This window comes from Euwallacea fornicatus, chromosome 14 (genome assembly GCF_040115645.1).
Source record: "Euwallacea fornicatus isolate EFF26 chromosome 14, ASM4011564v1, whole genome shotgun sequence".
Lineage (NCBI taxonomy): Eukaryota > Metazoa > Arthropoda > Insecta > Coleoptera > Curculionidae > Euwallacea > Euwallacea fornicatus.
Window position 1 is genome coordinate 4,293,071 of NC_089554.1, and position 25,401 is coordinate 4,318,471.

General features: G+C 36.8%; 1 protein-coding gene across 5 annotated transcripts in view; it reads right to left on the minus strand.

Annotated features, from left to right (window-relative positions):
• The window catches only part of LOC136343400 (5-hydroxytryptamine receptor-like), a 172,724-nt gene that overhangs the window by 79,348 nt on the left and 67,975 nt on the right, over positions 1–25,401 (minus strand). For all 5 annotated transcript variants that reach the window (XM_066290102.1, XM_066290104.1, XM_066290100.1 and 2 more), the window contains one exon: positions 21,189–21,226. The gene's annotated coding sequence lies outside the window, so the exon portion shown is untranslated. The remainder of the gene's footprint in view (positions 1–21,188; positions 21,227–25,401) is intronic.

Sequence of the window (25,401 nt, forward strand, 5' to 3'; positions counted from 1 at the left end):
TTGAAATTAATCACGACATCGAGCTTAAAGGGAGTTTGTAAAAGGGAAACAAAACGTTTTTTATTTTAATATTTCATTCTTAGACTTTCGTCAGCAAAGTTTACAGAATAATTAAGGTTCGGTAAATGGGCAGGCATTTTGGTAGGTTGGCAGGTAGTTTTTCACGTGCCCAAACCCCACTAATACTACCAGTTTATGTCTGGAACTGCATCTATTGGTCGTGTTACTGGAAGCGTCTTCCACCATCACCCAGATTGAAATCCACGCACAAGCATTCGCACGTGAAAAATTCTCACTTTTATGCTGTAAATACTGATATCCACGTAGTGATAGTAGCAATATTAGAAGATAAAAGGCTTCAACTGGCAAATTTTTATTCAAGCCCCAAGCATAATATATTTTCATGCTAAATCCCAACAGCCCCACACCTGCCGGGACGTTCGCAATTTATTATTTCTGAAGATTTTTGACAAGCAAAAAGTGTAAAGACGCAAACGAAACGCCCGCTGACAATGCTTCGAAGTCACTTCTGTGCAAACTCTCAGATAACAACAGCTAGGAGTCGACTAGTAATTAACCGAGTGGTTCAAGACCTCCACAGTACAATTTAACAGAAGTAGCTAATATATCATCAACTTTTTGGGACCGCATTAGCTAATTTCGGCTCTAAGTTGGGAGGTTAATTAAATTGCTCTTACGGGAGCGTAACCCGTCCTCTAGTTTTAAATAAAACACACTACACGAATTGAGACGACCGTCTGTGACGTCATTGAGCCCCGTTACAGAATTAAATCCGTAATGTTTTCAGGCAGAGCCAGAAAAGAATAAAATAGGAAATAATCCTTAAATCCTTTAAAGCGACTGGACATATACGTGTATTCTATAATAAAATTAGTCTGACCGAAAACCTGCTCTAACCCAGTATAGAAATGGGCTTGTTTCAATGAATACAGGGTGTTGGGGAAATAACTTTCGCAAGTTTAACCAATGATTAAGAACATCATTTTAAACAAAACAAAAATCCTTACAACAGGGATCAGAAACCTGATAGTTAAAAAGAGGTGTTAAAGTCGGCAATCGAAAAAGTATGATCAGCTTAAAGTTTTAATAAAATGATAAAAAAGCGTACACGACATGTGTTGATTGTTTTACATATAATGAATAAAAAAGTTAAAATTATTCAGCAATAACATTGTTAAAAGCCATTTAAAACTTAATTAACGACTAATAATACAACTTAAGCGGCGAAACTAAATTTCAGCGGCAACGCCGCACCGAACGCGACCGAGGAAACGAGGTTTATTTTTGTTATGATTATTTTTTGCAATTCCTTACAATCAGACACCTGATACAACCTGACCTTTTGTCAGTACGCGAATTTACTCGGGCGTACCTACAGTACCTACGTGAAAATGTATTCTTTACGCGAGTACCACAGCGTGCTTTTGATTTATGGAAAAGCGTTTCAAACTTTCCGAAGAAGCTACGCTCATTTACGCTAAACATTGTCCAGAAAGGAAACTTCCTCCTCGACACAAAGGAATTTTTCATTACGTGCGGAAAAGTTCGTTAAAACACGTTCGTGCATGCATGGACTCAAATGGTGGAGGTTTAATGCAGAAAAAATAATAACAAACTTGTGTTGTTCGTTGTGATGTGAGTGGTGTAAAATGTGTAACGCGACGTGTGCTAATTCGAGATGACGGCGTTAATTTAAAGGTAAGTGGCTTTTCCAAATAATAGAGTAAAAATTATGTAATGTTTAAATTTTAACTGTATAACCTCTATCGAACCCGACCAACTCGCGTAACAATGCATACCTAATTGATGAAAAGATTGGGAGGTATTGAAATGAAGTAAACACGATACGACACTGCCAAGGCTGAAAAGATGTTTTCTTTTAGTTTTCCAAAGAAATGGTTATATTTACGACCCTCTGTTGTAAGGAACACTTTGTTTAAAATGACATTCTTAATCATGGATTAATTCTACGAAACTGAATTTTTTAACACCGTGTATATATAGTGAAGTGTTTTCCTTCTAGGTTGATAAACCTTCGATGCTCGTCAGACAGTAAATTTAATAATCTGCATAATTTTCGGTTTCGGCCATTCAATAAATTGTGCTAAAACTTTTTTAAAAGAACCAACTTATAGTGCTCGATCAACTTATGTCACGTGATCGTCATTATTACGTGTCAGATTTTAAGCGTAGCTTTCGCATGATCTTCGTTCGTTAGTGACCGTCATGGAAGGTGTTCTCCAAACAGCAGAGCTTTCAACACTGTTACAATTTTTATGAGCACGGAGGAGGTTCTTTCCATGACAAAGCACGGAGATCGCCCACCCTTAGAAAACTGAGACCTTTCGATAATGGAATATGAGCGGTGACGTGAAAATATGAAAATTGGTCGTTCGCTTGGGCTCTCGATAGCAATCAGGGAGGATCTACGATCCTGGGAAACGGGAGGCGTTAAAAAACCTGAGAACAAACTTATTCTAATATTGTATATCGTTAACATCAAATTCGAAATTTTCCAATTTAACCACATCTAGAGACGAGAATTAAGTCTGCGACACGATTTTGCAATTTTATACTTCGTCGTGGAAGAAAATAAAACGTGGGTACTTCTCCATCAGCTATCGATCCAAGTAATAAAGCGGACCCTTTAAATATTAACAGTCGCAGGGTGAAGTGAGAAACCACCGAAAAATGATGATGAACCTCAATTTTATTCCCTGCAAATATATATTTTCCTGCCTGAAAACCATTGGGCTCAATTTATAGTTAAATTTAGATGTATAAGAGGTAGTAAAGGTTGTGTTGAAGGAACCAGAAATAGTCCCCTCATAAACTTAAATTTATCTGAATTTACGAAGCTACATATATAAAATGTAATAAATATCAATTGAAGCGCTCAGCTCTTCAGTAATGAGGGCAAAGTTCAGAAATTAATGTTGGAAATAGGGATATTACATTAAATTAATGTTGTGTGTTTAATCTGGCAGTCAGCATTATATATGTCTCGCAAAAAGTGTCGGAAAAAAGTGTAGAAAAAAGTGTATTTCTATTACATTTCCATATTTCTACTACAACAATTGGAAATTATTATACTTCACATTCGTTTTTGCATGAGAGAATATCAACTCTGGCAAACGTCACTACGTGGTTAAATCCGGTAGCAAGGAATGACGAACAATGAAACACCACCGCGTTTTATACTTTTTTTAAACTGAAATTTTACCATTATTTACCAATAAGTTTCAGTTTTTCCCCGAAAAGGGTTAAATTAAATAATGCATTTTTTAGATTTCCAACACGTTTTCGTATAATTTTAGCACATACCCCCTATTGCCCTACCCAACAATATGGAATTTATTATTTTTTTCTACCTTTAGAGATAAAAGTGATATCAACAGTTTGCAGACGATCGAGAATCCCTTAATATGCATTAATTATTTATGTAATTAAGAATTAGTTGCGCCAATCACTTCGACAAGCTTCGCAGTCATTGTGTAGGCAACTTACGTAAAAAGCAACGTTATCTACATAGATAAAAGCCCCTTCAATTTAACGAAGAACTGTATAAGTACTTTTACCCTCACTAATAAAATTTTTATTTTCTATTACATTCAATCATTACGTTTATTTACTAAGGAGGCATCTGCACTTAAAACCTTTTACGTCTCCGTTTAAGGACATTTCTTAATTTAATTTTTAATCAATGCAACCACTCGTTTTATTTGATTAAAGCATTGAAGATTTTTTTAAAGGTAATCTAGCTCAGTCGAAAACTGATAAGTTTGGGCGGAAAAGCCCTTATTTTGAGTAAAACTCTGTGTACTTAAAATCTGCATGGCAAAGAGATTGTGCAACCTTTTTCCACCCATTGAGGCATTTCTCATGATAAATTATGGATACCCAAATGTCTTTGAGGGTTAACTTAGCCGAGACGGTTTATCATTTTTATTTGCTACATTTACATTATTTCTTTTCAAGTTTTCGAGGGGTTTTACCAAACGTTTTTTCGCATGTCAAATTATTATGATTATTACATAATACATTATTCGCTCGTCTATTACATGTGTATCTCCAGCAAGTATTTTCCGAGGAACAGTGTGAAAATAAATTAAATATTGAAGTCTTCAAACGCCCATTTTAAGCACGTATATATCCTAAACAATAGGCTGTAATCTAAAGCGGCGTCTAATTTAATAATCGCCTGAGTGAAATTAGTATCAAATATTCCCCATCCAACTCTCTCCAGACTTAATATCGTAAACGGAGAGCAATATCCGTGGAATATCCGCGTATTCCGTGGAATTATGGAACAAGTCCCGGTCCATGTTGACTGAACAAATTAAATTTCACGAAGTCGCTCGGTCCGAAGAAAGTATTGGAAAATGACTCACAATTGGATTAATTTTATTTGAGGTGCTGAAAATAAATGGAACGATGTGTTTTTAGCTTATTCTTTTTATGAAACTTTTAATATTACCCAATTTAATTAATTTACAGGCCAGACAGGAAATTGTACGTCTGAATTGATATAAGTAATTAACTCGACCCGAGAGGTTTGGTAAGAGCTACATTGATTATCATGATTATTACATTTCCAGCTACGTTTCTGCCTTATATATAGTTTTGTAACGCGACTTTCCCTGAACAACTTTTAAAATCGAGGGCTTATAGCACGAAAATAAATAGTGGCGGAGTCCAGACTAATCACGATATGCGATTCTTACAGAAAAACGACAACTTTCAACTGTCTCTGCAAATCATCCACGCCACTGTCTTTGAGGTATCCTAACCTACGATTTGCTTTATAATATAGATATAAAATTGGGGAACTCGTTTTGGAAGTAAACACAGACGTAGTCCAATCGAATCTCAATAAGGGAATTCTTCGCGAAACTTGATGATCCTGTAATTAGAGCTTCAGGCACTTAACTATTAAACCATTGCCGTCACTGTTTTGAACGATGTTTCGTCTCCTGCCTTTCTTCAAATTTCCTCTAGAATTTTTTTAAGTGAATGCAATCTCCATAATACAGGGTGTCCCATTTAGAGCTGCAATTGAAGATTACTAAGAAACTGTATGTTGCATGAAAAAACGTTTCAGGGAAAAGTTGTCCAGTAAAGAGTAGAACGTGTCATGAAAATGGCGACTTTTAGCCAAAACGTCATTTTAAGAGCAACTTTTTTCAAAGGGCAACCCCGTATTTTTTACAGATTTTTGTAAATCTTCAAAACCTAAATAACTGTGAATTTAACAATTTCTTTATTAGACGTTTTGCTGCAGAGTTATCCTTGTTTTTTTTTCAAAATTTTTCGCAACGCATATTCTGCCTAAAACTTACAACAATTCTTCCATCTAATAAGAAAAAAACATTATTTCAGTGAGGAAAAATATTTTCTTAACTTTCCTATTGTTAGAGTTTGCTTCATAACAAGGTCTACAGGTAATCGATATTCTTCGTTCGGCAATCAATCTAATTGTTTCGTGTGAAATTATTCAAAAATTATTCTCTCCATTTCAAAATTCAATAATTAAAATGAATCGTTACACTTAGATGAAAAATTAGAAATTGTGTTCGTTTATGGAGAGGTTGGAAGAAGGGTTCGTCACGCAATAGATCTTTATGTTAAAAGATTTCAGGATGAAAAAGTTTCTTGTTGAACGACTTTCAACAGTATCATTAAAAATTTCAAAGAAAGGAAAACGTTGAAAACAAAAGAACAGAATCGCTCCCGAAGTGCAACATATGAAGGCAATCAAATAGCAGTTCTTGCAGCTGTTGCCTTCGATCCCCGTGTAAGTTGTCGTCAAATTGCTGCTGACTCAGGAATATCAGACACGTGTCCTAAGAATTTTGAAGGTGAATAAATACCATCCTTACTACATTTCTTTATATCACGAACTGCATGAAACCGACATTGAAAATCGAGTAAATTTTTGTAATTGAGCAATGCAGCGACTAAATCGAAATGCAAATTTTTTCTCCAACGTTTTGTTTTCGGACAAATCCACATTCACAAACCGTTAATGATGATTCGCCATAATCTCCATTTTTGGAGTGCCATAAGCCCACATTGGCTTAGAGAAGTTTTACATCGCACTCCATGGTCAGTGAATGTATGGTGCGGTATTATTGAGAAATACTTTATTGGACCTTTCTTCATTGAAGGAAACTTCAGTGGAGAAATATACCGCAATTTCTTGCGTTATAATTTTTCGGAATTGTTAGAAAACGTTTCACTAGCGATTAGACGGGTGATGTGGTATCAGTATGACAGCCGTCCAACCCATTTTCCTAGAATGTCTCATGAAGTTCTGGATAAAATGTATCCAGATCTATGAAATGGATGGTCTAGTGAATTGCCTTCTTAGGTAGCCTGAGCTAATCTTACCACATTTTTTCTTGTGGGAATTTTTAAAGGACAAAATTTATGCGAAATACCAACAACTGTAAATGACACTAAAAGGAGAATAGAAAATGCGTGTCAATTGATAAACGGGGAGATGTTGCGCAGAGTAAACAGTTTTTTTCGAATAACAGATTGGGACGTGTTTGGAGAGAAAATACATTCTTTGGTTCATTTGCTTCCATAAGTTTCTCGAATAAAAATGTTAAATTAATTTGCCAAAATTTTAAAAAATATGTTTTTTTTTCATAGAAATATATTTTCTTAAATATATCGAAGGATTGTTATGAGTTTGAAACAGAATATGCATTGCAAAATTTTTTTACAAACAAAAATGCAATCATTTCAACTATCTCAAAAATTAGACAAAAATAAGGGATAACTTTGTAGCAAAGAGTCTAATAGAAAAATCGTTCAAATAAAAAATATTAATTTTCGAAAGGTCTACAAGGATCTGTAACAACAAATACGGACTTTCCATTTGAAAAAAAAAGTTGCCCTTGAAATGACCTTAAAACGAACTTTTGGCTAAAAGTCGCTATCTTCATGACATGTCGCCCTCTTTAATGGAAAACTTATATTTGAAACTATATTTCATGCAACGGATTATTTTGAATAATCTTCAATCACAGCTTTAAATAGGACATCCTGTATATACTATCGCTCATATGCAAAACAGCTTGTTAAATTCAATTTATTGTCTATAACAACATGAATTTGATAAAATCTATTTCATAAATTATTAATTAAAACGAAAAATAAACATATTGATGTTAAGATTTATTTGTTAAATGTTTTTCGACTGTAAATAAAAAAAAACTTTTTTAAACATGTGTTAAAATAAGGCAACTAAAACATTACATTTTCCCCTTACAATCAAATCTTGTATTAAGTATCTAATAGCATATCCCTTATTTTTAATTACTTCTCACCATCTGTTGTTCATAAAGTTTAATAATTTTTCAATATAATGTTCAGATATTGAATTCTAAGTATTTTTAAGTTTTTTGAAAAAATCCGCAATATTTTTTACTCTTTTCTAGTGAATTCTCCTGTGAGTTTCATCCCAAAGATTCTCTATGGGGTTCAGAGTGACACTCTGAGCCGGCCAGACCTCCACCGAAGGCTCGTATTTTCTTCCGTTCAGGCTACCATGTTATTTTCTAGAATATTTTTATGAATGTATTGGTCTATAATACCATCAATTTCAACTAATGGACCCATGCCAAACCCTCCGAAACACCCTCAAACTATAATACCGTCACTTCCATGTTTACATGTTGATTTAGTATATTTCGAATTAAACCGTACATTAATTGGTCTTCTAACCCAATAAATTCCGTTGGATTTAAACAGCTTGAATCGACTTTCATTTGAGAAAAGGACAGTTTTCCATTTTCCATATGACCAGTTCACATGCTCTCTCGCAAAACGCAATCTAGCCTTTCTATTTTTCTTCGAGATGAGCGGCTTCTTTGTCGATTTTCTCCCATATAAACCAGCGCCTTTTATATCTTTGTTTTATGGTACCCGCTGATACCGAAACACATAACTCTTATTGTATGTCAGTTGCTCTCTTGCACGGATCCTGGATGGACAACATTTTAATTCTTCTGTCCATCTCTTTGCCAGTTTTTCGTTTTCGGCCACACTTCGGAAATTCATCTAAGATTCCTCTATTTTTGAAATTAGAAATCAACTTTGATATTGTTGATTTGTTTAAAGTTAAGTCTTTTAGAATTTTGAACTGTTTTTTTTATTAATTTCAAAGATTTCCAAAATTTTTAGCATAACTGATGTGAAAATTGAACGCCTCTTGGCATCCTGAAATATTTTCAGTCAACGCTGTGAGCAGCAAAGTCGGTATCACACAATAATATAAATAAACAAATTAGCTGCTCTACATAGGTATAAATCCTTCGGAAAATAAAATGGTTCGAAAAAAGCACATGAACAAAATGTATTGAAAATGCAGTTGTAACTTTGCAATATTTGGACAAATGAGAAATACATTTTACTATTTATTAAAAAAAAAATTTTTTTTAAAAACATGCCTGCCTTAAATTTTAACTAGTTGCCCTACATGTGAGCAATAGTGCACGTCTTCCACAACAAATTCATCAAATTCACCAATTAACCTAAACAACCAATGCCAACCGATCTGCAAAACTGCCTTTCTCCTGATTCACTGTCCTGATAGATCCCTTATCTTAAATAATAAAATTAGAAGAGTAAACAGGATTATTTTTCCGACGGGCACATATTTTATGAATACTCCACCCTTAAGGATCATTGAGGGTGAAACAAAATTAATGCTTCAATGAATTGGGTTTTTGTACTGATGGACTCCCGGGAAACAAACCGCATAAAAACTGGAAACCACATGTGTATCCAGGGCTGTTTCCGCGTTAAAAAATTAGGCATCGGAAAATTAGGGCCATATATAAGCTGAGCCCGAGTCGGTGGTAAAAAGGCCGCTTATTTAAGCCGGGAAATGGAAAACCGGCAAAGTGTTCAACCGAGATAGATGGCGACTTGAGGATTTTAACCGAAGTTCATTTGTTATGGGCGGACAATGGAAAAGCTGAAAAATGTCGGCCGATTTATTACCCAATCGGCGATTTTTTGTTAACACACAACCTGCAGTGTATTGAAGTTGGCCGGTAATAAAGGGCCGAATTTATCTCGACCCGCAACCCTCGATGTTTGGTTTTGAAAGATTATTGAAATGGATTTTTCATTTTATATCTTTCAGCGGACAGATTGGATCCTCCTCTCCATGAAATTTCAAAAGGCGAGGCATAATGCTTCCGTGACTGATACTGGTAACTTACATTCCTGTAAATAAGCCCTATAGTGTGGTAGCATAATTGTTGTATTGTAGTGCACTAGCGGTATCTTGTAGGTACTCTGGATCGTTGGTCCTTTCCGATGAAAAAAAAAACCTTGTTGGGTAACATTTAATACGCCAAATCGCATACAGATGTCGTAGAACTAGATTATAAGGTCCGCTTACAAGCACTGTGGTGGGCTCTCTGAGAGTTGGCCTCACGAATATTTCTGCGATAACAGCCGGAATAGAGCAAATTTCGCTACACCATTTTATTGCTCCCTAAATGGGACAGCTATTTTCTAATACGACCGACCTCGCGTCTCTCGTGTTTACAAGATCTTAAAACATCCCTCTTTGTACGATAACGCTGTGTATAATGTCCAATTTCAATTAAACAATCAGAAAAAATCCTGAAGATTTCTTACGTACTTATTTTTAATCTTCATTGATCAATTTTCTTTTCAATGGAAAGTAAGTCATTCCAGATTTCTACAGTGCTTTCGTTTAATAAGAATCCATCTCCATTATTTCCGTTCGTAAAAAAGATGTGGAAAAAAGAGACGTTCCTTGGAATATCCAGGAGAATGTTTAAAATTTGTCTTCCTTATAATGTGGATTTCACCATCCCCCGCACTCCGCATCAACTCACCGCACCTTGAGGTTAATTCAGGTCAGTGCGGGTATACAGTTTTAAGGTCTTAAAGGTCTCTGTTACAGCGCTAATTCAACAACGTATAGAAGATCGAACCGTTATTCACCGGCTAACTCTCCTAAAACTGTTCAACGACAATGCATCTTTGATTTTCCTGATATCCCCTCTAGTTCGAGAATCGATTTCGATTTTGCATCATACGGTTAAATCAGCATTTTTAAAACCTTTAAAACTCTAACCTGCAAATGGGGTGTTCCATGATGGGTGAGTTTTAAGTTAGGCTAGCCGGGGGAGCGGGAGGAAAATCTGCATTACCAAGAACATTGATTTTAAAAGTACCTATTGGTATTTAGAAGATCTAGAGAGACCTGACTTTAATCATTTTTTTTTTTTTTAGTCAGAACTGAATTTCATTTCGCAACTAATAACATAATGAATAGGTGAGCGCTAAGCGTCAACTGCAGTTGTATAATGTATTTAATATAAATTTGGACAAATCGAAGGTTTCAGGAACCTTAATTATACATGGTAGCACCTTATTTCAATCGTTCACTTATGGATTCAACACCAGTTACGAGATATTGCTTAGTTTCTTTCGTAGATTTTCATTTCCAGATTTCCGTCTCAGATACCCATTCATTCCAGAATATTTATGTTCGAATGCGTAACGTAACGCAGTTAAATTATTTAAAAAATTGTTTAACACTTTGCACAACTTTAACGCGCCAAACCAATCCATTTTGCACCCCTCTGTTTATTTCTGAGTTAACATGAAAGTTCCAAGATTAGAGATAAAATTTTGTTCTTCAAAATTACATAAAAGGATCAGAACTCACTTAGGGAACTGTGATTTCGTTTTTCTTTCATCGTAGGATTAGCTCCTTTTGTACGGATCTAGCTGGTCCATAAAAAACGGAAATAAATACATTTCTGCTTTACCAATTTAAGGGGGATTGCGGAAGCTTTTCCGTGTTAAGGGTTACGTCAATTTTATCCATTTCCCTAAGACATCTCCACTGCACAATAAAATTGGGAAAAATCATTAATGAAACTTATTAGCAAATGCCTGTTAGTTTCTTAGCTTGGTTACATGAAATTATGCATTTTCAGTTGGTCAGACGAATACTACGTCGATGTGTGAATGGAGTTATTTCTTACATTCTACACAAGTTGGTGCACTAGTTACGAGAATAGTCCCAGAAATACCCAACCTAACCCTTAAACAAAACAAAATTGGAACGTATTACATTATTTCTCCACATAGTGTCCTCTGAGATTGGCACAGTTTTCCCAGCGATGTTCTAGGGCTCCTATACCCTATTTATAGTACGAAGCTTCGTATGTTTCAAAATAGGCATCAACCTCGGACTCCACCTTTTCATTATTGGCAAATCTCTTTCCGTCGAGCCATTTTTTCAACTTTGGAAATAAAAAATAATCAGAGGGAGCTAAATCTGGCGAATAGGGTGGGAAAAGGGGAAACTCGAAACCAAGTTGATCGATTTTGGCCATCGCGATAACGGAAGTGTGGACTGGCTCGTTGCGATGAAACAAAACTTTTTCGTCAATCGCTTTTTCCTAATTTCTTCGCTCAAACGCCGTAAAGAATGTGTATAATGTTCTTCAGTTATCGCTGTTTTTTTTTTTAGGGAGAGAGTCAATAAAAATTATCCAACACGTATTCCAAAAAACTGAATCCATCACCTTTCCTACAGATGGAGCGGTTTTCACCTCCTTTAGAAGCAATTCCCGCCTTCAGGTCCATTGTTTCGGCCGCTCTTTCGCCCTAGATGTGAAATAATGGACCCATGTTTCATCCATGGTTATGAATCGGCTCCAAAACTCGGCTTTATCGCTGTGAAACTTTGCCAAACATTCCCTTGAAACAATCTCACGGGGGCTGTTCGTGTTCATCATCTTGCGCACAGCTTTCTCGCATCTAATTGTCAGATCAAGATGCAATGTACGGTGTTTTTCGAAATTCCTATTTTCCAATACAGGTTTGTGGATTTTCACCGCAGGTGGAGTGTCGTCGGGTCCACCCATGTGGCTTTCGTCTTGACAGCTGGTAAGACCGCGTTCAAGCTCTGCCACTCAATATTTTAACGTTGTTAATGAAGAACTAGACTCCCTCCGCGTAGAATCCAACTCCGCTTTGATGTTAAAAAGGTACCGAGAGCTTTCCGATGAAAGTGTTGGGTCGCGCATCGAGGACCGACTTTTTCCATGTTCACGAAATCTCCAAAACTGTTCGCTCAAAACGGCTCCAAAAGAACGAGAAATCAACGTAGCGCTTTCACATTTTAGACTTTATGTATATTATCAATATGTACGTGTTATCATTACATATATCAAAGGCCTCTTTAAGGTTAGGCCTTTGTAACACCGACAAATTTTTAACAAAAAAACCGTCATCTATATGTGAGGTCGGATATTTCTAGAGCTTTCCTCGTATGCTCAGCTGGAAAATGCTCTATTTCTGACTGTCACTTTCCATCCGGGCGCGAGTTTTCTTCGGCCTCTTGTAGAGCTTTGCGCATATCTTGGAGAATATACCCAGAAAAAGACTTTATGCAACATTCAATCTCCGAGATCTTTCCTTGAAATTTGCTTTGACAGACTTTTGAATAAACGATTTATTTATGCCGTGCAACTTTTAACAACACATGTGCCACCAGGATTTTGGTTGCATATACGCCGGTTTAAATAAATTCATGTTTTTCTTTTTATTTTTATCAACATGTAATTTCAAATCGAATTACATGCACACAAGCAGTGGAACGCATGCTTTGGCTCTCTCGAGCAATGGCCAACCTCAGAACCACAGCATTAGGTGCCCTATTTATGATTCACGACAGGGAAGAAATACTTTCTACATGGGCGTGCAGACCGAAACTATATACGATGAGAAAAATACTTTTTTTTTCGCGATACGTAATTAGCACTTTCGCGCTTGCGCACTGCAAGTCTTGACCCTAAAAATTGTTTTTCATAAACGCGGCCTTTTACTAAATAAATCATGGTGGGAATTCGCCGTTTAAAATGATTATAAACTAAATAATGGCAACTTCCCAATTTAACACTATATTTAAGCGCTGCCAGTGAGATAATGATAGCGAGTTTGGTTTGTAGCATAATTACAGTAGTCTAAATAATCCGGCTCGATTTATTTGGTCTCATGTAAATAATGGGCTCAATTAACCAGCGGTTTCATTATATAGCTTTAAAAGCACCAAACTGTAAAACTAAATCGGACAATTTATTGTTGCGGCCCTGTCAGCAGTGTACGCGACCAATTTCCTATTGCCCTGAAAAATATGTATTTTTTCTGACGATTATTATTTTTCTATATTTTAAAGTTTTCCGGAACTTTCATTTCCAGCTGCAACATTGACTCCTTAAAAACTTCAGATAATGTTTTGAACTTCCAAAGCTTCGGCATCGACATCGAAACCTATTCCAAGTTTGATATTCTTGGAGTCCATAGGCAACTTTTGTTATTTATTTTTAAGCACAGCTTGCAGATGAAAATTTATTAACTAAACTTTTCTCGTTTGGCTGCATTTGAGGAGACAATTCTTAATTTATCCTTCGACATTTGGGACTTTCGCGCGTTGGTAATTCCCGCTTTGTCGTCGTCGGCCCTGATAGTGCGGATGTCTCCCATGCTCCATTCCGACCGACCCTGAGAGACTTGCACGGCTCGAAGGCAGTCAAAAAACCTGTAACATTCGCCCCACAAAACAATTTTCTTCTGTAACGATCGATCACAGTTACTAAACAGTTACATATTCCTTCTGCGTAGCTCCTGGATTTTCTCGCATCCGATGCGATGTATAAAATAAAAATCCCTTTGTTTTAGCCCTCAGTATTCTTGATTTTTGATTCGATATATTCAATTGCACCCCAAAACCGAGGACTTTTATTTGGTTACGGGGTTTGTTTTCGAACAGCGTGCAAATTCCCCACTGCATAACAACGGGATTTTCCTCCATCGCACCTTCCAAGAGGCTCAGTTTCGATTCATTTTAAATTTAAATCCACTATATCGCTTATAGATCATGTATTGCCATCATGAATTGGCCTGACAAAGGATTCGCAACTCAATAATTTTACAATAAAACTGGAGGTTTCAAATTAAAATCGATCGATGAAAGCACAATGGCAAAATCAACACTAACCCAAACTTTCAATCTGTCGTTTTAGATCTGACTCTATTTTCACTCTTCCACTTGAAGGATCGCACTGAATAGAATAAGAAAGGATAAAGTAGCCGTTCTAGATTCTCTGATAGCTTCGCTTTCCTGGACGACACCCTTAGTAAATAAGAAAAAGAGGAGAAATCAACGTTTTGTATGGGGAACTAGGAAGTCATGGAGATAATTTGCCGATGTTCAAAAACGGCACTTTAATGTTATTAAAACTTCTATTGTCCCCGATGTTACACAGTAGGTATTGTAGAAGATAGTGCATCTGGAATCTTACTCTGGCCAATTGAAATTTGAGTTCATCGTGCGTTTTCCTAATATAGAAAACTATGAGATTGCTCTAATACCTGCTACGCATATTCCAAAATGATGGGGAAATACAGAGTGTTCACTTAACAGCTCCTCGGACTCTTATGAGTTTGAACTTGTGATCTCGTAAACGACTCAATTATAGAGATGTATATGAGTCTAATGGAGATAACTTAAAAAAATTGTGACAACCCCACAGGGTGTTTCAAAAGAGAGGGGCGTCATAAAGTGTACCTTCCTTTAAATGACATCACTCGTATTTTTTTCATGTGATAGAATCCTCTCTTGTGCCTATGTTAGTTTCTGTTTTTTTTTTTATGTTAGGGTGTAGTGACTCGAAGCTATGATGTTTTGAAAGATATTTTAGACATTCGCATTGCCTCGTGAAAAAATTAATACCGCGGTTAGCTTAAGTTGGGTTTTGATCATTTTTGGCTGGATTCTCATGTGAGATCACCTTCGTAGGCACGAACACTCGTTTGGGCAAAAACACACACAGGGCGTCCACAATAACATTTTTAATTTTTATCTTTTCAATTTAAATTTTTTATTTTTTCAAGAACGAAAGAAAATTCCATTTTCTCTATTTTGGCGCAAAATAATACCATATTTATCTTATAGTTAACGGAATTATTAATTATTTTAAGGAAACCTGCGTTGGTGTTAAAGTGTCTGAGTATGTAGCCCGCGTTACCATGATTTCCACGCCGTTTGCTTTAAGATTTGACAGCTCTTTCACGTTTTGCGATTTTTTCAAAATGTGTTTATCTTAAAATTTATCATCAAAATGAAGAATACACAACAAGAACTTATTAACACGATTTATGCAATTGGCCCATGTGGTCGAAATTCTTTATTAGCATCTCGGGTTTCCCCACATCGATTTCCTAACAGAGGACCTCCTTCTATAAGGAGCTTAGACAGTCGAAAGGAATTTTTTGAACAGGAGGAAGTGATAATTATGAAGGGCAATTATAAAAAATTTGAAATAAAATTAAAATTATAAATTATTATGATTTAAATTAGAGCAGCAGGTCTTCAAACGTGTTCCGTCATTTTCCAAATACGCTGCGATTCTCAAGAAGAATGCTCTTCTGATATTAGAAAGCATTTCCGCAGTAATGCTCTGAGATGACCGTCGTCGAATCCTCAATTTCGTATCTTTGCGCGTTGTTGCGGGTGTTCTCTAGACATTTAAATTCCCCGTGCTCAGAAGGGAGTGGCCCGAAGGAATTAAGTTGGGATTTTTTCGTTACCATGCAACCGGGCATAACATAATTTAATAATATCATTACCGAATTATAAGCCTGCGTTTTTGTTACGAATCTTGCCCATCGATCAATTCTTGAGGAAAATGCATCGAAAGGTGTTCTCGCACACGTAAACTAAAATAAGGTAGAGCCCCATCTAAAACTGAAACTACATTCGATCTTTTATGTTTTCCAGGATGTATTCTAATAGCTGCGGAAGGCCTTCATTCAAAAAATGTAGGAAAACTTTTCCAGTTATTTGCCCTTAAAAAAAAAAAAAATGGTCCAACAGCATAACTGTCAGTTATTCCTGTCCAAACGTTGAAACTCCAGTTCTGTTGAAAATGGCTGATTCGAATGGCACGGGGGCTTTCTGTTAGATAATTGCGAAAGTTGTGCCTATTAACGAATGTCTTCCGATTAAAGGTGCACTCATCAGTAAACAGAATTCATTTTAAGAAGTCGCCCCCGTTATTTTGTTGCTGCCTCCAACGGCACAAATTAATTCTAGCAAGGAAATCAGCATCAGATAATTCTCGATGAAGTTGCGAATGTTACGGATGGAGCTTATTGGCTTTTGGACACTTTGCAACTGATGATTTTCTTACTTGCAGTCTCACACCGATCTCCCTTACTCCAATGCTTAGATTTTCTACTAGTGATAATGTGATGGCCACTTTTTTCCTGCTCCTAAAAGCCTCCTTTTTCGACCTCCCTTTACGAAACTCTCCTTTGGTACACTTTTTAGACTTCTTACATCAAGATGTCCTCCGTGAGGACATCGTCGTGCATAAACCTGAGGTGCTAATAAAAAATTTTCATTACAGGAACCGTAGAAAAGTACTATTGTCGTAATTTTTTGGAATTAACTGAGTGCTCTTTTTACTTTTCGGTACAAATTTATTGTGTACTAGGTTAGCTCATAAATTCACAGATGTGGTTAGAGCTCTTGCGTTGCGAGATTAAAACTAGGTAGGAAAGACAGAATATGTTTTGCCAATCTTAACTACCAAAATTCCTTGTTGATAAATCATAAGGGTATCCTGGCCGAGGTGCAATGAACCACGTCCAAACTACCTGCCGCCGTGAACCACGGAGGAAAATCCTTTTTTCACAGATGCCGACAATCGGTATTGGTACTGTAATTTTCGAATCGACCCAGCATGTTGCCGGGGATCCCCACGCCAACAAAGCATATGGTCGAGAATTCCAATGCCTCCAAAAAACATTGCAGGGAATTTTCATGTACACGATAAGGCTGACCGTGAGCGTGCCATAAGGGTACCTCCCACTCCGGATCCTCTTGTAACATACCCTTAAAACGAAGTATCTGCAGATTACATTGGATACAAAACAGGAACTAATAACATAAATCATACTAATAAGTTTTTGTTGAGTGCACTACATTTCGATGGCCGAAATAGGAAACCGTAAAGGAGCCGAGAACTGTCCTGTTTTAAAAATTTAAAAAATCGAGATTCAAAAAGGAAAAATAAAAATTATAATTACGAATGACCCTTATGTGTTTTTAGTTAAATGAATATTGGTGCTCTGCTCAGGTGATCTTACGTGAAAATCCATTCGAAACTTATTGAAATCTAACTTAAGCTGGCTGTGATATTAATTTTTTAGTGAGTCAATGCAAATTTATGTTAAAACACCATAGCTGCGAGTCGCTGCATCCTAACGTAAAAACAATCCAGAATCTGGCAGAGTCAAGAGAGGATTCTATCACGTGAAAAATACAAGTTTTATTTAAATTAAAAAAAAACTATACTTTATAATGTCTCCGTCCTTTGAGACACCCTGTAGGGTCGTCGATAGTTTTAACAATTATTTTCATTAGCCTCATATACATGCCTATGATTGATGCCTTTATGAAACTACAAGTAAATTTATAGGAGTCCGAGGAGCTCTTAGGTAGACACTTTGCGTGTAGGGCAAAATCTTTTTGTGTCCTGCGTGTGACTGCCCAACCCCTATGAAGTACAGATCACCTGTGCCTACATTCTGTTCCAACAAGATGTTCCTCCCTGTGTCAGTGTATTAGAAAATACAAATGCATCTCTTGTTGTTCAATCTCGCAGTAGACCTAAGCACTTACTTTGTCAATTGCCATATTCCCATCGATGCGGAAATTTTCCTATTTTGGAACGGTCGCAATGTCGATAATAAAGCTTACCAGAGACGTGTTAACATTCAAAGCAACCCTCGGTATAATTCTCCCAGAATATTTTAAATGGGCCTTTTTATGTGGTAATAACGTAAAATTTTTTGGATAATATTGCGAAAGTCGTGTTTTAGGTCTCTTGTTAACCGGCGTTAATTTTTGTCCGCTCTATGATTATCTAAACTGCTGGCCAACTTCCCCACTAACGCCAATTTATAGAAATCTACCTGCTATTCATCGGTATTGAAAACTGCACATACCTAAATAATTCGATAAATGTACTATCGGTTTACTTTAAAATTCACATATCACTTGACTCTGAAATTGTCTACCCCTACATGACTTCAAAAGCTTTGAGAACATGACATATTTTAAATTCTGTTTTTAAAAGCAATATCAACCAGGCTCCACATTCAAGTTCGCTCTCCGGCAAATTCTTGTCCTTTTCAAAGATTTTTCTTGAGAAGGAAAAGAGGCAGCCTGGTAATTTCATCACGTTACACCCATGTAAAATCCTTTGATTAAGCTCCTTGCTGACGTTGAAGAATATTTGAAACTTTATGTCTACAAAAATGTAAATATATTTTTAGCTAGTTATCTGACCCATCTAAATGTAGGAAACGAAACCTCTGTCTGTCCCCGCGTCTGAAAGCCTGTTGAGGATCCATCACCTAATGACGATCTAACAAACGGAGTTAAGTGGATGAATATAAAAGGCTGATGTAGACTAAGAAAGCATTTTAGTGCTGAAGTGTGTTAGGAAACTGACGTTTTTCTCTTTTATAGGACACCCGATTGAGTTGTTTATTTTCCCTGCCGGAGAGGGAATTTAGCCTCGATAAGCCTTGGATTAGTTTCGGTGGACTATTTTTTTAATTTAATATGTCGAAAAGTCTCAAATAGCAAACTCATCAGGGGACACGGAGAAGGTATCTACTTGGGACGACGTAAAATATTCTTTTCAAACGTCGACGATTTTAAATGAAACTTTAAAACTTTCAGGCTTTGAATACATATTACGAAATCAGTGGCGTAGCTGGGTCCTATAGGCTTTCATGCTTTTTAATAATTAAGGCTTCGTTGGACTCTCTGCAGCGGTATCCTCGTTATTCCTGTGCATTTGCTTATTTTTCATGAAGCCATAGAAAGGCTGCGCCGTTTACTCAGCATTTAGTATACACAAGATGTACGAGGGAAAGTCAATTGGCAGCGGTAGAATCGTCCGAAAAAATATTTGCGAGTCGTTGCGTCGAACGACGTGGCCACAATTGAATGGCCACGCATATCCCCCGACTTGACGCCACGCGACAACCTTTTTTGGGGATATCCGAAAGATAGGGTTTATCAAAATAAGCCGGCTAATATTAAAGAGCTATAAATCAAAATTAGCCTGGAGTTAAATAACATATCGTCTGAGGCCGTTCGGAATTCCATCGACGGATTCTACCATCGTCTGGGAGCATGCCAAGTAAAGGGCGGAGGAGATTTTCAGCATCTGCCACGTTAAATAACTTGCAGATAGAACTATGGCCGATATTTATCACATTTTCGCTTTTAGCATTTTTCTCTTATTTCCTAATAGCTACGTAACTAAAAAAAAAAAAAAGTATGGTCAGATTCCATTTTGCACGAGCTTTTCAACGAGCTCACACACACACACACACACACACACATCGGCAGAAAGTGTGCGCCAAATGTAATTTTTGTTTAATTGGAATTTATCGGGAAATTTTATTCTTGATAAAAGTTTAAACCCTTCTGCAAATTCAAAATGCAGTTTACAAAATTTGTGCACCTAATTTCATACGGAGGAGATTCGAAAATTATGAAAATGGTTCACGAGTAAAGTACCTTTATTTTCAATTTTAGAGGAAATATGTATTATGAAAATTTGTTTAAAATTAAGATAGGTCTGACAGTGAAGTTTCAAGGTTCTAATAATATTATTTCCATTTTTTAATCCTTCCTTAAACGAACATGGCATATTAAACAAATTTGTTTCATTTTCTATACGGGGTAAATCACAAAAAACGTCGAAAAGGTGTTTTGCGGAATGGAAACTTGGAACTTCATTGTTGAGATTAATTTTGAATTCTAAACAGGTTCTCATAATACATGTTTCCTCGAAAATTACAAATAAAGGTGCTTCACTTATGAGTCCTTCTCATAATTTTTGGAATTTCTCCCATACGAGATGAAACACGTAAATTTCATAAACTGCGTTTTGAGCTTGCAGGAATGCGCAAACTTTTACCAACAATAAATTTTCCTGATAAATTCAAATTGACCAAATCCCATATGGTGCGTACTTTCTGCCAGTCACTGTATATTTCTGTTAAAAATAAAAGCTGGGCAGGGTTACAGCTGAGGGATTGAAGGTCGGTTTCTCATCTTATTGCCAAAAAATACACACAATTCAAAATCAATTCACTTGTTTAAGAATTTTTTCAAGTTACTCATTAAAGAAGTATTAATTTTGTTTCGGGCTTTGGCTCAGCCCGCTACTTCAACGTTTTCAATGAAATCGAACTTTTTGTCCGTCTCCTTATCGACGAACATTTCAACGTTGAAATCAAAAATTTTTTTATACAGGTTTGGGAACAAAAAGGAATTTGTAATTTACTTTAGAGTGGACGGGACTTCATGCAAACACGAAGCAGTTCAATTTGGAATGGATGAACTACCCTGAATACCTGAAACGCGTCAGGGTGGCCGCACCGATCGGTACATTTGCGAGCTTCACATTCCACGTTAATTTTTCTACTAAGTAACACGTCACAGTGTTGTACATCTTTAGCTTGTCCTTAACAAAGTCAGTTATTAATTAAAAGCTAGTGTATCCGTTCATAAAGGAATCTCCTCCCATAAATTCAAACATAGTTAAATGTACCGTACACGTAACAACAATAAGCTAACCCATGTGTACTAAAGTGTGAAATATAGGCTTTAGAGGACGATAAGATAACATCAGGGGTAACAAAAACCCCCGAGCACAATAATGTCACGCCTAATTGGTTAATGATTAATTAGTGGCCTTTAGTGCGATCAATTTTGGGCACATATCAGGTTTCAATTCGCGAAACAAAACTTACCATGAGCAATTCTAAAATACTTTGTTTGAGAAGTTTTGGATTTCACGAGGCTATGAAGTTTTAAAGAAAAAAATCGAATTGTCGAGGAGTTCTAAATAACGAGATACTTATAGGTGACGTGCTATACCATAGTTGAGCCATTTTTGCGTTCCAATCACTTCTTTCTTATAGGGGAAAAAAATCCTTACACAGGAAATCAATAAATTCCTCATCGTATTCAACACTAAAATCATAGAAAATCTACTTACCTATTTTATACTTTTAATCGGCAAGGTCTTCATTTCGCCTGAAACAAGATATTGCTATGATATTATATGACCTTTGACGGTATGATTTTATTATCTTAATTAGATTATGACGCATTCAGCTTAAACCCAAACAGCCGTAATCTCTTTCGCTCGAGCCATAGAGCCGGAGCGAAATAGAGCAACCCGGAACGATAAACGCAAATATTAAGGGAAAGTGTAATAAACCTTCACGCGTTGATGTTCTAAGTTTTCCTGGCTTAGTTTTGATCCTTTATTCTGCCAAATTACCCTCTAATTTTCGCACGATCCTCCTATTTGTTTAATTCTTAAAAGCAACTCTAATGACTCGGGAACGCCGTTATATTTCCGTCATTTCTTATTTGCTTCGAAAACCCTAATTTGGCCGGATGCTTTGTTGTGGAAATTTGAAATTTTTATGAACATTATCCGTCACTTAGCCCTAATTAAAGTTTCCATTTCGTGCCCTTTACGTCGTCCGAATTTCCAAATAATTCCATTTATACTAACTTCATTAGTGACCTCATTAATTTGGCCGACGCCTGCCAATTAAACTTCAATGGATGGGCCTGACTGTTTTGCATAATGCAGGTTTGCATAAAATTTCATGGAGATTTTTTCGTCGATTAAGCTTTCACCCAAAAGGTTCTTTTTTTTTTTTTTTTTAAATTTTTAGTTTTGTTTGTTAGCAGTCAATCGATTATAAGGCGTAATAAGATACAAATGCGTTATGTGGCATAATAAGATGGCGGGTCTTATTAATGTAGCAACGATGGATCTGGTTTTAGCAGGAAGAAGCTTGGCGAGGATAAACAACTTCCTAATCAAATAGGACAGTTTAAAAGCACGTATAGAAGCATGCCAACGTATCTTATATCAAGAATTATTGCGGGAAACGGAAAAATTTTAGTCACTTAAAATCACCGAAAATGCTATCGTCAACTTTCCTTAATGTGGTCTGCACTGACCTTTAAGAGGGTCATGTCTGTTTAAAATGGCAATAAAAATATCAGATGAGAGACGTATTATTTAAACAACGTATGCGGGCAGTGGGCCAATTGTGTGGAAAATTCGGAAAATCTTCCGTTCTGCTGAGGAACGACTTGTACATCACAGATGTAACTACTTTCAAATATTTAGATGAGAACTGAATCGTTTCTACGGCGTTCATTTCATTCAATAGAGATCTTGCACAGTTTCCAGTGATATCGTTTTGTTGTATTTTCTGTACATTCTCTATGTAATAAGAGATTGCAGAACATTCCATCTTTATTATTAAGCGTCGTTCATGCGCCATTTTCAATATTAAAGAAATTTACCGCCAAATTTTTCTGTCGTTCATAAAATTCTTAACATTTCACATTATGTTTATCAATGCAGCCCTTGCAACGAATTTGCGAATTACCGAGAAAACTAAAATAGATTAAATCACTCCTACAAATGCAGTATGCAGGAAGGCCTATTTTGCGGCCCCCAATATCGCGATCTCCGAAATAGAGCCGTTTACAAAATCGAGTAATGTTAAGACTTGAGTGATCGACAAATCCGTCAATGCCCGTTTGGTTTTTGTGCATAATTAATTTGAGTACGTTTAGGTTCAGCCGAGGCCCTTAGCCGACACCCTTCGAGTGGGCGCAGTTAGCGTCAGCCATTTCTTAAATTCATGACTGTTTTCATTTAGCTTTAATCAAGATTATAATCTCACACCTTTTATTTTTTAATTTTCCCTCGGAACTGTCTATGTTATGTTTTGTATGCTTAATTTAAGTTTGAATAGCCAATCAGATTTCTTTAAAGAGCCAGTCACATCTTAGACTCAGATCCGTTTAGGTACGCGTTTAGTCTCGAATATAAATAAACGCGCTCACGTAATTTTTAGATATTTTTGTAACACGAAATCAATGAACCTCAGTGATGCCTGTCGATCAATGTTGCACGAAACGGTGTCTCTGAGGCTGCAAGCTCGGGGCAATCCGAATGTGACGTCCGGTCCAGAATCACCCAGAGTGCCTCACGTTCTGACCGCGGGAAGGATTGAACCAAGCGGTGCCCGGGCCGCTCCAAACAAACTTGCTCCTCGACCTTAGTCCTCGTTTGGTCCTAATCAGGCCTCATGGTTGGACGGTGCAATTTCCGGCGATGTTTATACCCCATCTATGTGACGTCATCCGATACATTTAGACATGTGTTTGTGGAAAAAAATCTTGCAAGAATTGACACTTTAAAATATCGGAAACAACTTGACAATCTAAAGAAAAGAATAAAATGGAATATTGCCGCATCCACCTACTACATATCCAAATATGGAAAGTTTCATACAACTTTCTCCCGGGACGATCTTCAGCTCAAAAAATGCAAAAAAACTTTCAGCCATAGGAGTTAGATGAAGTTTTTAATACTTTTAGTTGATGGAGGCCGTACACTAGAATCCTTGCTAAACAAAGCTATAACTAGAGCGTCAAACAATTTCACCCCGTAAGTTTAAAGAAGTGAGCTTGCGGCCCCTGTATGGAATAGCGCTTTTTTTATCACTTTTTTTATAGAGCAATCATTTGCACATTAATAAGTATTAGCAATTTTTAAGGCAATAAAAAACACCATTAAATGCTTTCATCAATAACAAATTTTCCTCGGCATTCCATAATTACAAAAAAAAAATTGCCAAAACGAGGGCTTTCACGCATTTTTCACAAATTAGTGCAGACACTGAGGGCTATTTGGCAATTTTCTTTTCTTCCTAATACATCTTGACAAAATTTCGTTAGGGGAACTTTTTATACGGCCAGCGTGACTGAATGAGGCATAAATCAAATTTTCCAATGGAGGGTAGCGTTATGAGCCAACAAAGCAAAATTAATACAAGTAGACAAAGGCAGTTTAGCTAAACTAATACCGGTAGGGAAAATTTGTGCTTGAAATAATTGCGACTCCTGTGAGGCCTTAATTGTAGCCATTTTGCGAATTTTGTTTGCTTGTCAGTTTGAATCGAACGAGCTGGATGGCGGCTTATTTTTATTTCAAACCGAGAATTGGGAAAACGCCCATTTATTCCCCGTTTTTGTTTCCTAGATTACAACGATAAATCCAGATTTCTCTAATTTTTTGGCTGAGGTTATCAAATTAGTTTCAATAAACAACACAGATACATCGTGTGTACTTAGGATTTTGTTACTGTTGGAGTTTCAACTGCGATCCACAACATAACGATGACAACAAATCCGTGTTTACCTGGAAATCTGTATCCAGTGTTGGCACACTGGCTAACATTAAACCCTTGGTCAGGCCAAAATAATATTGATCCGCCCACCGCAAAACCTACCTTTTAATCACAATCACTTAAATAGCATTCGGCCTTACGAATTATCCACCTGCATTTGCAATTGGGCCGGAGGCGATCCCATCTGCAATGGAGGACCCCATTCTAGTTTTCTTCATGTGGATACAGGCCTGCGAGGATAATCCTAGACGTGCCGAACCTAACGCTTAAGGAAAGAAGAATTTGGGGTAAATTAACATTATTTCTCAGCATAGTTTCTTGTGAGATTGGCATTTTGCCAGCGATGTTCTATGACTACTGTACCCTGTTCATAGTAAAAAACTTCGAATGTTGTAAAACAGACGGACTCCTCCATCTCTTCCTCATTGGCAAATCTCTTTCTACGAAGCCATTTTTTCAAGTTTGGAAACGGGAAATAGTCAAGGGGGGTCAAATCTTGCGAATACGGTGCGCGAGGAACGAGGTCGAAACCAACTACGTTCTCCCGGAGTAGAGTCCGACTTCGCTTTGACGTTGAATGGGCTAAGGCCTTTCAAATGAAAGTACTGAGTCGCGTGTCGATCACCAATTTTTCCGCGTTCACAAAATCTTTGAAGGCGTTCACTAAGAACGACGCCAAAACAAACGCGAACCAACGTCAGTACGTAATATAGGCGAATTTTTAACGAAAATATTCCCAACTACATGCCGGGTCAGCTACTTCTCGGACTCGCCTCGTATTTCGAGGAGATTCATCAGTTATGCCGGGGAAATATCGCATGGGATAGGTTTAATGGGCGTAAATAGGTTGATAAACACAAAACCTTACAAGGCAGAAACATTTCCGCACCTGTCACAAATTTAACAATAAAACACTCACAAAATAAATTTATTATTTCAGGGGGAGTGCTCGCGTGACTTCCTCTGAGATAGGAATTC